Source organism: Crotalus tigris, unplaced genomic scaffold (genome assembly GCF_016545835.1).
Source record: "Crotalus tigris isolate CLP2741 ecotype Arizona unplaced genomic scaffold, ASM1654583v1 scf7180000017638.2057652, whole genome shotgun sequence".
Lineage (NCBI taxonomy): Eukaryota > Metazoa > Chordata > Lepidosauria > Squamata > Viperidae > Crotalus > Crotalus tigris.
In genome coordinates, this window is record NW_024096531.1 from 1,963,963 (window position 1) to 1,981,830 (window position 17,868).

Sequence of the window (17,868 nt, forward strand, 5' to 3'; positions counted from 1 at the left end):
AGAGCTCTGTTCTGGGCCCAGTGCTCTTCAACATCTTCATCAATGATTTGGATGAGGGGATAGATGGGGAACTAATCAAATTTGCAGATGACATCAAGCTGGCAGCAATAGCCAACACTCCAGAAGACAGGCTTAAGATACAGAAGGATCTTGACAGACTTGAAGATTGGGCGCTATCTAACAAAATGAAATTCAATGTTGAAAAAAGTAAGGTTCTACATTTAGGCAAGAAAAAAACAAATGCACAAGTATAGTATAGGTGGTACTTTGCTCAATATTAGTAACTGTGAGAGGTATCTCAGAGTCCTAGTAAACAATCATCGAAATCTGAGCCAGCAGTGTGCTGCAGCTGCCAAAAAAGCCAACACAGTGCTAGGCTGTATTAACAGAGGCATAGAATCAAGATCACGTGAAATGTTAATACCACTTTACAATGCCTTGGTAAGGCCACACTTGGAATACTTCATCCATTTTTGGTCACCACGAAGTAAAAAAGATGCTGAGACTCTAGAAAGAGTACAGAGAAGAGCAACAAAGATGATTAGGGGACTGGAGGCTAAAACATATAAGGAACGGTTGCTGGAATTGGGTATGTCTAGTTTAATGAAGAGAAGGACTAGGGGTGACCTGAGAGCAGTGTTCCAATATCTCAGGGGTTGCCACAAAGAAGAGGAAGTCAAGCTATTCTCCAAAACACCTGAAGGCAAGACAAGAAGCAATGGATGGAAACTACCGTAAATGCCAGCGTATAAGGCGACTTCTGCGAGCGCTGAAATCGGCGCCAAAGACGGGGGTCGTCTTATACGCCGAGTCGTCTTATACACCGGAAATACTGGTAGTTTCCAGCGTATAAGACGACGTTCTAGGAATGCGGCCCGCCTATAAAGACGGGGGTCGTGTTATACGCCGGGTCGCCTTGTACGCCGGCATTTACGGTAACCAAAGAGAGAAGCAACCTGGAACTAAGGGGAAATTTCCTGACAGTTAGAACAATTAATCAGTGGAACAACAACTTCAGATATTGTTGGTGCTCCAACACTGGAAGTTTTTAAGAAGACATTGGACAGCCATATGTCTGAAATGGTATAGGGTTTCCTGCCTGAGTGGGAGGTTGGACTAGATGACCTCCAAGGTCTCTTCCAACTTTATTATTATCTTTTATTCATTAGACATGAACCTCAATCAACTGAACATTCAAATTGGCTGGCGCTGATGGTTGACACGGGTTGCTACCAGCATACTAGGTGTCAACCAGGTACCTCCTTAAAATATAAGATGTTCCGGGAAGCAAAGTTTTTTTGTAACATTGCTGGAGTTATTGCAGGAAGCTGCAGTTTTTGATGTATTATTATTATTATTATTATTATATAAAACAAAGAAAAATAGAACAGAAAGAAAAAATAAGAAAATAGTAAAGAAAAGAAATATATAAAGAAATGATTTCCCCTTTCATCACAACAAAGATGAACAATTTTAGCAACATCATCTTCTCTTAAAATGCAACCAATGATCTCTTCTCCCCATATCACTTTTCCTATAAACTGATCTCTAAAACCTCATCGTTCAGTCCTGATCATCAAAAGTCCAAAGTTAATGTATCTATTTTCATCTTAATTAAATAAAAGTAAAAGTAAGGAATATAAAGTTGGTTTAATTATTTTACTCTTTAGTTTCTTCAAATAATTTCCCAAAACTTGATTTCTTTTCATTTTTTTCTTTATCCCTTCTTACAAAAATTCTTCAAAACTTTAACAAGTCTTGCTTGTTAAATCCAATAGAAGAAAGTTGTCCAGGTCACTCTTTTGATTTGTTATTTCCACATCCCTTTTAATTATTAAAATATCAGTCAATTTCTTTTGTATGTGCAGTGAAGCGTCTTTCTCCATTTCATTCTTGCTTGTAATTTTTAAATTCATTTTCAGTCTTGTCTGTTAAAACTTGTTTCTCATTCATAACATCAAAACAGGCTTTCTATACAGGGAGACACTCTTAGAATTAACTTCTGAGTCCATTGTTCAAAAATATCCTTCAATATATCTGAAGTTAAAATATTTTGCCTCATTCTGTATACATATATATTTCCTTCAGTGAGAAGCCCTGACCATCGCTGTTATGCACTCTGCCCATCGACTCAGTCACCCACTCGCTTGCCTACCCGCCCAGCTCTCCCTCTGGCTACCCGGGGTGAGTTGGCTATGTGGAGTTGTCCTGTAATGACTCTGGCGGCAGTGAGTTGGAAGAGACAACTTGGCAGTGGAGAGCTGGCTGCACTGAGCTGGCCATGTGAGCTGTCCTAAAACCCAATAAAGTGATAGCACTGAGTTCAGTTCTTGGTAAACGAAGCTTTCCATATTAATAAGAACAGTTTCTCTGGGAGTGCAGTTAGTGGTTAGTCCTCAGATAATGTCTCTGAAGTATTGGTAGATAGTCTTCTTGTTTCTTCTGGTGGGAGAGACTATTTTTAAAATCCAAGCAGCTTGGCCAATACCAAAAATGAAATAATAAAGTCAATTCTATCTAATGGCAGAGGGAATCTTTTGAGATCAAAAACAAGAACAGCTAAAGTGAGGTCCTCTGTATGCTTTAGGTTAGCCAACATGGCCAATAGCTTAAAAAAAAGATATTATATTCCTAAGCCTCCTGAATGTTCATTATTATTCTCATAGTGACTCTTTCCCTCTTGCTTATGAAAGCAAGACAATATTTGGATCATTAATTGCAATCAATTTTCTATTCCTTGCAAAATCTTGGCTTTGAGCATCTCAACTTTATTCCCTTGTGTATATGTAACTAACAGTAAATATACATTATCTATTATCTCCAGGCCACACTGATGCCACCAGTTGCAGTGTGTCATTGCTAGTGCCAAACAGCTGGTCATCAGGCCAGGTATTCCTTTGCAGTCTACAATAATTTTTAAATTTATCAATGAGACTTTTTCTTATTCTATCTATCTATCTATCTATCTATCTATCTATCTATCCATCTATCTATCTATCTATCTATCTATCTATCTGTCATATTTCTTAACTACCCATCTCTACAAATTGAGCAAGCCTGGCATAGGCCATAGGTTACATGAATCCACATAGGTTAGTATTAAAGAAGAACAGCGCTAGAGATTGGGTTCACACAACACACTAGTCAAAAAATACTAGTATGAATCAGTCTGTAGGGTAAATACAGTGCTAACTGATACGTAAATAGACATTCCAGACATACTGTAAGCAGGAGTTACTTCTTTATTCCTGAATCCTGAATATTTGGCAACTATGTACAGCTATGTTGAGAAGATTCCTGTGCATAGGCTTTTAGCAATTAATCAGTTTAATTGAACCTTCACATCTGGGTCTGATCTTTCACAACTGACAACTGGGGAGGTGAAAGTTTACAAGATGGGGAGTGTGACTCCATAGTGCAGACCAAAATGGGCAGGATGTGTTTCTCCAAAAATAACACCGGGTCTTATATTAAGTTTTACTCCAAAAGACACATTATGGCTTATTTTCTGGTTATGTCTTATTTGGGGGGAAATGCATTACTAAATGCATCTGTCTGGCTAACAATCTTAACTGGGGCTTATTTTGGGGGTGGGGCTTCTATTACGAGCATCCTGAAAAATCATGCTAGGGCTTTTTTTTCCATTTGGGTGTTATTTTGGGGAAAACACGGTATGTCTGTTAGCTTGTTGATTTGACCCCACCTCCTCTTTCAGACACTGCTGGTTCCATAGAAAATATTCCATGGCCTTGGGTAAAAGGAAATCTTATGGCTGTATAAGTGGCAGATGTCACATTTGGACTGAATTCTATATATGTTGTATATACAGGTACTCATCATCTCTGTGATGAACCTTTGAAGAAAGCCTGTACTTACCTGTACAGTAATTCAATTTTTATGGAACAAGGTGATATAAATTAATTCACATACATATACAGACTGAAAATAAGCATTGACTCTCCCTCAGAGAGCTCAATTTTTAACTGCGAGAAGGTACACTACTTCTTTGCCTCTTTTCTCTATTCCAACTTAGTCTAATTCCAATACATATCTCCTTTCACTTTCTTCATCTTGCTATTTGGAAAGGAAGTTGAATTATTTTCTTCAACTTCTGGCTATCAGATTTTTTTTTTTACCAAAATGCAGTAACTCTGTGATCTGCTTTTATTCAGCTCCCTCCCAATAGTTGTTATCTGTGGTCCCGCAGCAGAAGGAAGGCTCTCAGTGAAGATTCTGCAGTTGTTTGAAAACAACTCCAGGCTTGGACTTCCGGTGGTCAAAGCGGTGGAGATGGCGGCTACTTTGTAGCCGTCCTCCTGAGAAGGTGTCAGATCCGCGGAGCACAGCGTTTATCAGCTGGCCCGCGGCTCGCAATCCCCTTCCCGGGCGAAGGGAAGGGGTAGAGATCGCATGAATAGAGGTAGAACCTCTTAACTCTCCCTGGATTTTTATTTTTAGGGGGGTAGAAAGAGGGTTCCCTCGGAGTTCATTGCCTTCTCCGCCTCTCAGCTGTCTTTGTTTCTTCGGAAACAAAGCGAGACGCCGCTACCATCTCCGTACTTAAAGAAACCGTGAGTAATCTTAAACCGGACAGAACTGTTTAAAGGATTTTATTTATAGTTTAGCTTTATTTTATTTTTTTTAGTTTATTTAGTTTATTTAGTATCTGCTGATTTTTTTTTTATTTTTTTGAGCTTTCTCTTTTTTTTTGGGCGGAAAAGTGAGAGTGAAAGTAAAATGGCGTTTTGAAAGTTTTTTTTTCCTTTAAAAGACGGATCGGCTGAATTGTTGTTTAATATTGCTTTTTTTTACTTTTTTTACTTTTTTATTCTTGGGGACTTTTAGATTGATCTTATCTTATTCTATTTTATCTTATTTTTAATTTTTTTTTGGATTATTTATTTTTATTGGTATTTTTAAGAAGAAAGGAAGATAAATTAAAATGGCTTCAAAACGACAACCAGCTACTGCAGCTTCTAAAGTAACTTCTTCTCCTGCTACTTCTACTGTGCAACAACAACTTAAAATAATACCCTCAGTGCAGCAACCTAAATCTACTCCACCTTCACCTCCCCCATCTGGCACATCAGCACAAGACATTAAAGAAATAATGGTAAGTGCTGTCTCACAGTTTAGGGAGGAAATGAAACAACTTTTGGATCAGAATAAATCTGAAACTAAGGAGGAAATGAAGAAAGAGATGAAGGAGCTTTTAGAACAGAATAATGCTATTTTGAGGGATGATATACTTTTAGCTCTATCTGGAATGGCCTCAGTGGTTGTGAAGCTGGACTCCAGAGTAGAGGAAATTGAAGAAACAGTTGAACTTTTGGATTATAAATTTCAAGATATGGAGAAAAAAGTGGAGACTTCACAAGATGATATTCTTATGTTCCAGTATAGACAGATGGAATATGCTTTGAGAATAAGGGGTCTGAAAGAAGATAAAACTCAAGATTTGATGGAAATGGTGATTAATGACTTGGCTGTTATTTTGAATATTGATAAAGAAGAGTTACGTGGGGATGTGGAAAGAATTTATAGAGTTAATTCTTGGATTGCAAAACAGAGGAATTTGCCTAGAGATGTGGTGATATATTTTGCTAAGAAGTCTTTGCGAAATCAGATTCTACAAACTTTTTATAATAAAAGATTTCAGATTGCTGCCCAAGATATTATTATTTTAAAGGAAATTCCACCTAAAATTTTAAGAAGCAGAAAAGATTTTGCTTTTTTAGTAAATGAACTTAAAGCAAGACAAATGCCATTTAGATGGGAGATTCCGATGGGCATTGTTTTGAGCCATGCGGGGACACGTTATAGACTTAATACAGTTGCTAAAGCTAAGGAATTTTATAAAACGGTCCTGGGAGCAGGCTCTCCTTTGCCCATGATGCATAAAGTCTTGAGTGACAAAGAGATGGAACAGAAATCTGAAGGTACAGGGATGATGACTGCTGGACAGGTGGTATGGATGTCTCAACCAGAGGTTAAAGAACAGAGAATGACCCGTGCAGCACATAAACGTAAAGAAAAAAAGAAAAAGAACAACAGAAAAAAGAAAAAGAAAAAGAAATTGAAGAATCTACTCAGCAAATTGCTTCAGTGCCGGTGGGAGGAGCAAGACCCAAAAGCTCTGCTACATATTCATCAGCAGCAGAATTTGAGCGGATCTTCTCCAGGCTGAAGGCCAAGGGAGATGGCAAAGCTCCTGTCCTGGAATGTTAATGGATTAAACATTCCTCAAAAGAGAAAAAAATTTACCACTATTTGAAACAACACAACAATGATATTATTTGCTTGCAAGAAACTCATATTACAGCTAAAGATCAAAAATATTTAAATAATCCTCGCTTGGGATCTCATTTTGTATCTCCCGCCCCTGGGAAGAAAGGGGGTGTGGTAATCTATGTTAAACAGAATTTATCTGCTACCTTGTTAGAATCAGATCCTTATGGAAGATATGTTATGCTTGAACTTGGTTTATATGGCAAGAAAATTCTTATTGTGGGGTTGTATGCACCAAACCAGCAACAGGAGCAATTTTATAGGTTACTACATCAGAAAATAACTTTGTTGGACTATAGATCTGTGATTTTAATGGGAGACTGGAATGGTGTCTTAGATATACAAATGGACAAAAAAGGCTCTTCTACCTTTTTTAAACAGGCTAAATTACCTAAAGCCTTTTTTGATATGAAAGAAGATTGGGAATTGAGAGACTATTGGCGTGAACGTAATCAAGAAGAAAAGGATTTTACGTTTTTCTCAGATAGACACCAATCTTTCTCAAGAATTGATTTCTTTTTGATCACAACAGATTTATACAACAGGGTGAAGAATGTAAAAATTTTTCCTAGGACATTGTCCGATCATAGTCCAGTTTGGATGGAACTGTTTGTAGAGAAGGAAGATAGGAGATCCTGGAGGGTGAATAAGAATTTATTTAAACAAGAAAAAAATGTTCATAAATTAAAGGAATGTTTAAAGGAATATTTTACTTTAAATATGAACAAGGGAACATCAATGTCAATGGTCTGGGATGCAAGTAAAGCTTTTATGCGTGGTATTTTGATAAAAATGAATAATTTGCATAGACAGAAACAGATTCAGAAACGGAAAGACTTGGAAGAGGAGATTAAATTAAAAGAGAAACTTTTAATTTCAAATCCCTTAGATGAAAAGATTAAAGGAGCTTTAAAATTGTTAAAAACACAATTTAACATGCTGATGGCTGATCAAGCTGCAACTAATTTGCTATTTATGAAACAAAATACATTTTGTAATGCTAATAAACCAGGGAGATGGTTGGCTTATCAGTTAAGAAAAAAACAGAAACAGAGGAATATAGATAAAATAAATTATAATGGTAAATTGGTTTATCAGAAAGAATTGATTAAGAAATCTTTTTTAGAATACTATCAAAAATTATATAAGGGTACCAATATTCAAATTACAGATATAAATAATTATTTAGGCAAAGTCAACTTTCCTAAATTAACAGAAGATCAGGAAAAAAAGATTAACGGTTTAATTACTAAGGAAGAAATTGTTACAGCTATTAAACAATTGAAATTGGGCAAAGCGCCGGGTACGGATGGGTTGACATCTATTTATTATAAAGCTTTAGTAGAAGAGATGATCCAACCGTTGTGTGAACTGTTTAATAATTTATTACAGGGGTTAGAGATCCCTCCATCCTGGCGTAATGCATTTATATCATTGATTCCAAAAGATAGTCAAGATCTTACTTTGCCTAAAAATTATAGGCCTATATCTCTTTTAAATGTGGATTATAAAATTTTTGCAAAAATTTTAGCTAACAGGCTTATGGGGATCTTGCAGCAGTTTATACATAGGGATCAATCGGGTTTTATAACTGGAAGGTATATGAAGAATAACGTTAGACAAATTATTAATTTATTAGAGTATTTAGAAAAGAATAACCAAGTCTCTGCAGGCTTGATATTTTTGGATGCTGAAAAAGCCTTTGATCAAGTGAATTGGCAGTTTATGCTGTGTTTAATCAAGGAGATGAATTTTGGACAAAATATATTACAAGTATTATCCAATATATATCAAAAACAGACTGCTCAAATTATTGTAAATGGGGGTTTGTCAGAGGCTTTTGTAATAGAAAAAGGAACAAGACAGGGATGCCCGTTGTCTCCGTTATTGTTTGTTTTAACACTGGAAATTTTGTTGATTAAAATTCGGGAGTCTCAAGAAATAAAAGGAATAGAAATTAATAAAAAAGAATATAAATTAAGAGCCTTTGCAGATGACTTGGTTGTTACTTTGTCTCAACCTGTTTCTTCGGTGGTGAAATTATTACAATTGATTCAACAATATGGACGTGTTTCTGGCTTTAAAATTAATAATAATAAGACCAAAATATTAGCTAAAAACATGACTAATGGTGATAAACAGGCTCTAGTTAACTTAACAGACTTTGAAATTGTTGATAAGGTAAAATATTTGGGGGTTACATTATCTGCTTCTAATGTAAAATTGTATAAAAATAATTATGAAAAGCTGTGGATGGAGGTACAGAAGGATTTAAAAAACTGGAATAATTTACAGTTATCCCTTATGGGCAGAATTGCAGTTATTAAAATGAATGTCCTGCCAAAGTTTATTTTTTTGTTCCAAATGTTACCTATCTTAAAGAACGAACGTAATTTAGATGAATGGCAAAAAGGTATTAATAAATTTGTTTGGGCAGGGAAAAAACCAAGGGTGAAACTTAAAATAATGCAAGATTTTCGTGAGAGAGGTGGACTCAAGGTACCAAATATGAAATTGTATTATGATGCTGTAGTATTGACATTGATTAGCGATTGGGTGAATTTAACAAATACAGAAATACTTCATTTGGAAGGCTGGGACCTATTTTTTGGATGGCATGCCTATTTAATATTTAATAAAAAAGTGGATTGGGTTTTTAAGTCTCATATTATAAGAAACTCTTTGCTAAGAGTGTGGAGAAAGTATTATAAAAGTGACTTCAAAATACCATTATGGGCTATACCTCGGCATGCCATAGAAGGTATAAGGAAAGGGGTAAATATGGACAAGGTCTCTTACGTACAGTTATTAAGATGGGATGGCCAAGACTGGCAGTTAAAATCTTTGGAAGAATTAACACATGAAAACTTAACTTATTCATGGTTCCAATATAGACAAATAGTGGATAGATGGAAGATGGATTGTAAAATGGGCTGGCTTAGAGAAGATGAAGATTTTTTTAAACAAGTAAGAGATCAAAGGCCAACCCATATTAAGAGAGTTTATGGGGTTTTAGTGGAATTAGATTCAGAACTTGAACTAGTTAAAGATTGTATGATTAAATGGGCACAGAATATTGGTTAAACGATTTCAATGGATACTTGGGAACTTATTTGGATAAGAAATGTTAAATTCACACACGCGCAAAATTTAAGAGAGAATTTTTATAAGATGTTTTATAGATGGCACCTTGACCCAAAGAAAATGTCCATTATGTACCCTAATCTACAGCCGAAATGCTGGAGATGTGGATATTTGGATGCTACCTATTACCATATTTGGTGGACGTGTAAGCATATAAAAGCTTTTTGGCTTAAGATATGGTGGAATATTCAAAGAATTTTTAAAAGAAGGGTAAAATTTACTCCGCAATTATTTTTACTAGGTATTGTATTGACTGTGATGCTAAGGAGTTATATTGATGTTAAATTTGATACAGCCGCTAGGTTGTTAATAGGACATATTGGAAGAAGAATCTTGCCTTTACAAGAATGGTTTCATAAAGTTTCGTATTTGGCAGATGAAAGAGCAATCTCAAGAAAAATTTTTTGCGGTATGGGAAAAATGGATAAATTTTATACACATAATTTGGATATGGGAAAATATTATTTAGCCTTTTTATAATTTGTAATGATTGTTTTTTCTTTCTTTCTTTCTTCTTTTTCTTTTTTATATATATACATTTTTAATGTATTATTATTCATATATTTTTTTTTTTATATATATATATGCTTTATTTTTCGTCCACTTTCTTCTTTCTTCTTTCTCTCTCTCTCTTCTCTTTTTATTTTTTATTTTTTTTCTTTTTTAGTATATATTATTCATTTTAAAGCTATATATATTATTACTGTGATTTTTATTATTATTATTAATTATTTTATAAATTGCTCTGTGGGATCTGGTGGGGTGGTTGGGGAGGGGGGGTGGATTTTTATTTGTAAAACTTTTGAAAAATTTCAATAAAAAAAAAAAAAAAAAAAAAAAAGAAAACAACTCCAGGCTTCTGTAATTCCATGAGGTCTATTGTGTTCCTGAGCAGAGCTGATTTATTTCGGGTTTAGCTATGAGGATTTTGAAAAGATGATAAAATTCATCTTTTTAAAAAAATGCTGCAGTTCTGTGGAGCCTGTGGGTAGTCACCTACATCTCCTGATTTAGGAGGTATTTCGAGAAGAAGCATAGCTTGAGAGTTTTTTGGCTCTCCCTCATAACAACCACTTGGGGTTAGGAGGCAGGCAGGGGGTTGCATACAAATGCCAAATGAATGCAACAAAGCTATGGTTAGATGCAAGCATTTTTTTAAAAAAAGAAATACTTTACTGTGGAAGTAGGCTGAGCCAGTGTTTGTTATTTCAAAACCTATCACTGCTCAGAGCAAGACCCTAATTAAACTTTTTTGATGTTTGTTGCCCATATTTTGAGGTCAGTAGAAGTGAAACTATTGTAGATCATCTCTTTCTCAACCTGAGCAATTTCTAGATGTGTAGATTCTAAGTCCCAGAATTCTCAGCAGTGGCTAGGCTGACTGGGGAATTCTGAGACTGGAAGTCCACACAGGCAACTGAAAGCTGCCAAGATTGAGAAACACTAATTGAACTCCTTTTGAGGGATTTGAGAATGGAAACAGTGGAAATAACCTGAGCCACGAACTAGCCAACCACATTTTACAAACCCAGATAATTTATGGTTCAACATGGCATGTACAATCAGAAAATTAGGTTAACAGAAAACATGGGTATGTCAGACAAACTCAGCCATCACCAAGCTCACCCTCACAAGCAGAAATCTTTTCTTCTTAGGGATTTCAGAGGAAATTCTTGAGAGTTTGTTAACTACAGATGCATATACATGTTTATTTTTGGATCTGGTTAGTTATTTTGAAATTCCACTGAAATCAAGTGATGTCATTTTCCTCGATTTAGGTTCTCAAATAAGTCAAGTTCTTCTTCCTTTTTAAAAAATTCAGATTGTCCAACTCTGGGCTGCTTGAAAATTAGCTAGTGCTATTTTGAAGTAAGAATAAGAATACCTTGTGTGAAAATGTTCCATCAAAGCATTTTATGGTTCCATCACCTATTAGAACAAACAATGCTGGTGAGGTTTCTATAATCTAGCTGTGCGCGCTAGGTACAGATTAGTTCACCCAAAGAAAAAATTCTGCCCATATCCAGAGGCAGTTTTTTCAAAAACAAATGATGTCAACTTAGTCTGCTTTTAAGGTCCCCTGACTAAATACAACAAACAGAATGTAGTCAGTCAGTGACTGCCATAAGATCCATGACTGCAATTCAGACTGAAGATTTGTAATTCTGCTACATGACAACTCTAGAATCCAGTCAAGGATTCCTGAGACTTGAAGGAGAGCTGTTGCTGTGCGGTTGTCCTGGCAGTTGGTCCAGTTCTTCAGGTGAAATATTCAAGGATATTGAAGGAGGGTGCCATTTCCTTGCAAGATCCCAACACCGGGAGAAATGGAGGAGACGAAAAGGCAGTCTGTGGGAATTAGGGTGTGGTTATTTCTGCTCAGGGCAATAACCCCATAAATTCTGTTTTAGCACTTACTTTTATGAATAGACTAAAATTCAAATATCACCTCTGGGTTGGAGACAGAAAATCAAGAGAAGTTATTCTTATTAAAGCACACACAAACAATTCTGGTATGTTGTGGTTTTCCTTTTCTTTGTAAGAGCTTATATAAAAATGAACTCCACCCTTAGGCAAATTGAGGTCACTGCCTCAATCTGAAGTGTCACTAAAGCTCTGGCAATTAATCCTCCCTCTACTGACTGACTTTTTTGTGCCAGCAGGGCACAGTTCAAAAAGACTGGACAATCTTTCTGCATATTTTCTGTCCTAGGGTCAAACTATCCCCCCTCCTCCATTTAATTGACTGGATCAGGGTGCTCCCATGACTCAGTTCTTCCCCTGCTAACTTTATTTAGAAATTGTCATTCTGAATTGTCATTCAGCAGGAATGAACTGCCACAGAAAGTGAGATCTGTTTGCAAGATTTTATGTTGCACATATATATATAATTTGCCTTGACTGGGCGCTGTGCATCTGGACTGGGAATTGGCCTCAATTTGCTACTTTTCCCAAGCTGACTTAAAGGAATCGCTTACTATTATTTCATTTCATGGAACTGATGCTGTGACATCCCCATTAATTTTCATCTGTGGCCAGTACTGGTTGGGGATGCCAAGGCCCATTTGGAAGACATCCGTTTAAAAGTGCTGCAAATTCTCTTCTGGAATTCATTTTAGAACAGTGAATCATCACTTAAATGAATTTAGTTCCAGTACAGAGCTGACAAATAGTGACTTCAAATGCAAAATCTCTTACAAAGTTGTTGATTTAGGGACAAAAGAAATATGTGAACCTTAACATGTTGTAACATGACTTTCTCTTTCCTGCTTGGCAATATATTTGAATTTTGCATCATATTAAGCACTAGCTGAAATCTCAGTTAACTGGTAATCATTTCTAAAACTATAATTTTAGTTTTAAATTCTTTGAATAATACATTGGGGAGAATGCAGCTTAGGCAGTGGTAAGATTCAGCCAGTTCACACCAGTTCAGCAGAACCGGTAGCTAATTTTTTGTTGCCTAGGCCCAGAATGGACTTCTGGAAGCAGCATCTACACAGAGAACTGATTGTTCACATATCTGAATCCCACCACTGAGCTTAGGTCTTATTTGTTCTAATTTTCAACCACCAAATACTGCAGTCTGAAAAATAGATGTTTTCCAGCTTCTGAAAACATTTAACATAGGTTACCTTCATATGGTTTATTTTATTATAATTTATAATATTTGCCAACTCAGTGGTATGATTGGTAAGCCAGAGTTTATTACTTCGCATGTGGCATGAAACCAACCAATTGTGACTTAATTAATAAACCATAATTCAAATCATGACACGGTATATGTGAACACAGTGCTCAAGTAAGCAAAAGTTCAATTTAATCATTGTAAGCTTGTAAGCAGGTTTTAAAAAACCAAAACTTGTGACTCTTGTTTACGAGTAGATGAACAAACAATACAGAGTTGAAAGAAGACATCTATTGAGAGACTGTGCTAGTCAGAAAAAAAGAGAAACCTAGAAATAAAAAAAAAATATCAACAAAGAACTGCATTTGATTCAGCTGTTGACAAAGAACTAGTATATTACTATGTCTGTTAGCATATTGAACTACCATCACAAGTAGGCTGGAAAACTCCCTGCCTACTTTTGAGGCAATTTACTTATCTAGGCAAACTACTAGGTTAGGTTAAGATGGGCAAACGCAGGCTTTGGGAAAGATGAAATATGAAAGACAACTGCGTGCACCATAGGAAAGAAGAGAAGCAAGAAGACAGTGATTCTGCTAATAGTAATAACAAAACTGCTATACATTGAATAAAAGAGATTTCAGTTCCAACACATACTATCAAGGAAAGGGGGAATGGAGTGAATCAAGGTAACTGTGTCCAGACATGTGTCCAGAAATAAAACATCTTCATTTAAACATGCACATTTTTTAAATCAAGAGTGAAAAAAATATATCCATTTTACATGCTTTATTTATTCTTTGGCTGGAAAACAGTTGTCTTGCAATGTGCCTTTAATTTATGTGCCTTTTCATACACCAGTTTACTTATATTTTTTCTTCTTTTCAAAGAGCTTGGGATGCCTTGTCTAGTCTTTACTACTAGAATATTCTCCTGATGTGAACTAGTTTACTCTTCAGTGTGGTGAGTGGCACAAAGTCCCATACAGGGTGATGTGTTTACTCTGAGATTGGTGAGACTAAGTCTTATTTGAATTTAGGATTGGGACCTAATGAGCATCCCAAAGGAGTGAGAATTTGAATCCACATCTTCTGAATCCTGGTAGATATTTGTGCCCCAGTTTATTCAGAGCAGTAAAGGATTTCTTTAGAAGAGGGTTGTCATTTTTATCAAGGGTATCTTCTGTTTCTTTAGCAGAAAATGCTACCATTCTATTTTTCTACAACCTATAAATCTCAGTGCTAGTGTTAGTGGTCCAGCATTTGTCTGTCAGGCTGCAATACGACTAGAGATGCCTATTTTAAAAAGCTTATGTCCCAGGAAAAATCAGGACTACAGCATTATTTTGTATTTGTTGAGTGGTATTGTAGCTCAAGTAACTCATTCATAAAGTGTAATAGCTAACACGCAGCTTAAAGGGTTTATATTGAATGAAATTCAGTTTAAGAACTCCTCACACATATTTAGAAACTAGAACAAATCAGCATAATTAAAAACATTGAGGGTAGTAATTTGGCAGTTTCCCCCATCTCTCCTCTCCCGCCCCCCATTGTGCAGCTGGCTGGATATTGTAGATATTTATTCTTTTAACCTCCTGTGAATGGTAAGACATTCTTGGAACAACTTTTTTTATATAAAAGCAGAGTTTGTGGGAATTCCAAGTAAGGATTTCTGGTGTCTTTAAAGCACAGCTGGGATCACATAAACATTCATTCATACGTCCCAGATTATAATTTGCACTGATTGAATTCAAATACCCTATAAAGACACACTCTCCCACCCTATTTTAACAACCTGTGTCATGTAGAAGTATAACCTACATTCCTTTACAAATATACAGTGATGCATACAAGAGTAAGCAGATACCCCAGCCTACTGGTTGCCAAGGGTTCTGCATTTCATATTTTTGGAAACACTGAGAACTACATAGTGGGTGGGACCATAATCACACATGTAGATTGGGCTGGGGAGGCTTTGAGGGGGGTATTTTGTGTTTTAATAGTGATATGCCTAATAAAATGCTTACACCATAGTTTTTAGGTTTCTAACTCAAAATAGCAGAAAACCATGCTCTCACTTTACAAAAGGCCTGGTTGGAAGCTCCAGGGGCTGGAAAAAAAAATGGTACAGTACAGCAAGCAGCCTTGTAGCTACAACTTCTCTTTTCTTGTCCTAGACACAGCTGAACAACATCAAATCTCCATTATTAAGAGCATATCGTCCACTAAGGGCCATAAAAATTGCAAGCATGCAGCCTTTGAACTGTGCCAGAATGTTTAATCCCCACCTAGAAGATGGGCTGTGCAGCAACAATAACCATCAGTTTTCCCAGGCTATTAAGAAAAAACAAGTAGGCTGTACAAAATAAAATAAAATACAAATCTTGTGACAATCATCCTTTTTTGCCTATACAGAAAGAGTCAGCATTCAGCTCTGTAATTATGGTTCCCAAGTTTCATCCATCACCATTTGGATCACTTAATGCTTCAGCCCATCACATTTCAGTTGACTTTGTGCCACTTCACCTTGGCTTTTGGCTGCACCCTGTCATAGGCATACAAAAAGCTGCTCCACAGAGCAAGCTGTTCACACAGCTGCAAGACAAGAGGATACAGCTGCCAACTTGCTTGTCAGGCTAGGCTGAGTAATGCTTAATGGAGGGAGGTAAGTACTGGATTGCCATAATGCTAAAATAAAAATTAGTAGAAAAGACCCTAGCTTCAGGATCATTTATTACAGATTTATCTAATTCCTAACAAATTTAAATCAGCATTTTTTTTAGTAGGCATATATTAAAGTGGTTTAAAAGACAACTTTGTTTTTGATTGGAGCTGTTGAAATCCATATGATTATGAGACAGCCAAAAAGAAACAAACACTTAGCTGTCATCAAGCAGTCTAGATTTTTGTAGCCCAGATCTGGCAATCCAACTTTGTCCTTTATCTCTCCCTCCCCCCAATTTGTCTCATCACCATAGTTTCCTATATTATTTCAATACTTTGGATATTGCATCAATCATTCATTCCGTCATATTGTTTAGGTGACCCAGAGAACAACATTTAAAGATGAACATAGCCAATTGAAAATATTTTATGTACAGAAGAACAGGGAGCTCCGTACTATTCTGGGTCTCCAGTTTTGGACTTGGAATACTTTAATTCCAGATATATGACCTTTGCACAAAGTAACAGGTAACCAGCCTTAAGAATTCCTGTTAAACAAAAGCAGCAAGTCAAACTTAGAAGCCTCTTCCATAGAAGAGTGATGAAATCTCTACACATTCTTAAAGTTTATGTTATTTTCAATGAAATAGAGGAAAAGCCACTGCCATTTTACTAGAACCTTGCAACTTGAAGTGGCAATTGAACTGCTTAGAACAGGCTGATCAGAGGTAAAGTTTCTTGAAAAAGATTGGTACTCAAAGAATGTAATGGCTTTTCTTTATGTTAGAGCTGAAGTTCAATATACACAACAGAAAGGAGCAATGATGGGATTCAAATATGTGACCAACCAATTCTCTGGGTGGATGCTGCTTCCGGAAGTCCATTCTGGGCCTGGGCAACAAAAAATTAGCTACTGGTTCTGCTGAAGTGGTGCGAACTGGCTGAATCCCGCCACTGGAAAGGGGCCCAGGTCAGAAAAACTTGTGTCAAAGCATACTCTGATTTTGGCTTAGTGTGGCATTTGAATTAAACATGCTAATTTTAAGACACCAGTAATGAAGGATTTCCCAGGCACAGTAGATCTACCCTTAAGTCCTTGTACTAGTTTCAGAGACCATGGTGGTTGGTTTTTGTTATTTTTCACAAAATGTTTCTTTCTACTCTGTGTCACTGCCTGCAGTCAAGTCTTCATCCCACTCCAACTCTTTCCATTTTTTTTCACATAGCTTCTGATTAGTTTGTTCTGCTATACTTAAAAAACATTGAAGACATCCACTAACTGTAAGTTAGTGGAATTATTAGCATTTTAATATGTCATTATCAGTAAGCACTACTTTAAATTGTAAAAGTTTCTAGAGTGTATTTAGAACCTGTGTTTTTTTTAAAAAAAGAAATCTAAAAACAGTCCAATTTTTCAGCTAGTTTCATATCATTAAGACACTTTTTTTCTAAATGAAATACATTTTAGTGAAGCCTGTCAATAGTAAATTAAGAAAAAGATTGTTCATTTACAAACAAGAAACATTTTGACTTCATTTTACGGAACTTTATTTTAGTTTAAAGAGTTGAGAGACACATTTGCTTTGTTGGAGTTGTAACAAAATAGCTGGTTTAGTTTGATCACTTATATATGCCCCTAGTAAACATCAAATTTGAGAATTTGACATTTTATGTTGATAAAACATTTCTTTCAGCTTGGCGCATCCTTGGGACTGTACACTTGCAAAGATGCTTTTTAATGTAACTTTTATTATATTCTTTTCCCCAAAAGAAATGTGAGATAGCATATTGGCCTTTATGCTTCTTTTCAATATATCTGCAGTCAGACACAATCAGGCTTTGCATTTCACATTTTATAACTGTTAATGCCTTCTTGGTTTCTTTTTTCTTTAAAAATTTGTGCTACTTTTAAGGACATAGTTCATTGAGACACCCGGCTTACAACACAAAGTATTGATCAAAATGTAACTGGCAAACCTTCTTGATTCTATGCTGGAGCAGAATCCCAAACAGCCTTCAGAATTCTGTATCACCAACTTCTAACTTTTCAGCTTCCCTCAGCATTTCTGTTGCACCATATTCTACTTAGTACAGATGGTAGTTCGGAGGAAAACAGATTTTCCCAAAAAACATTAGGTTTTTTTG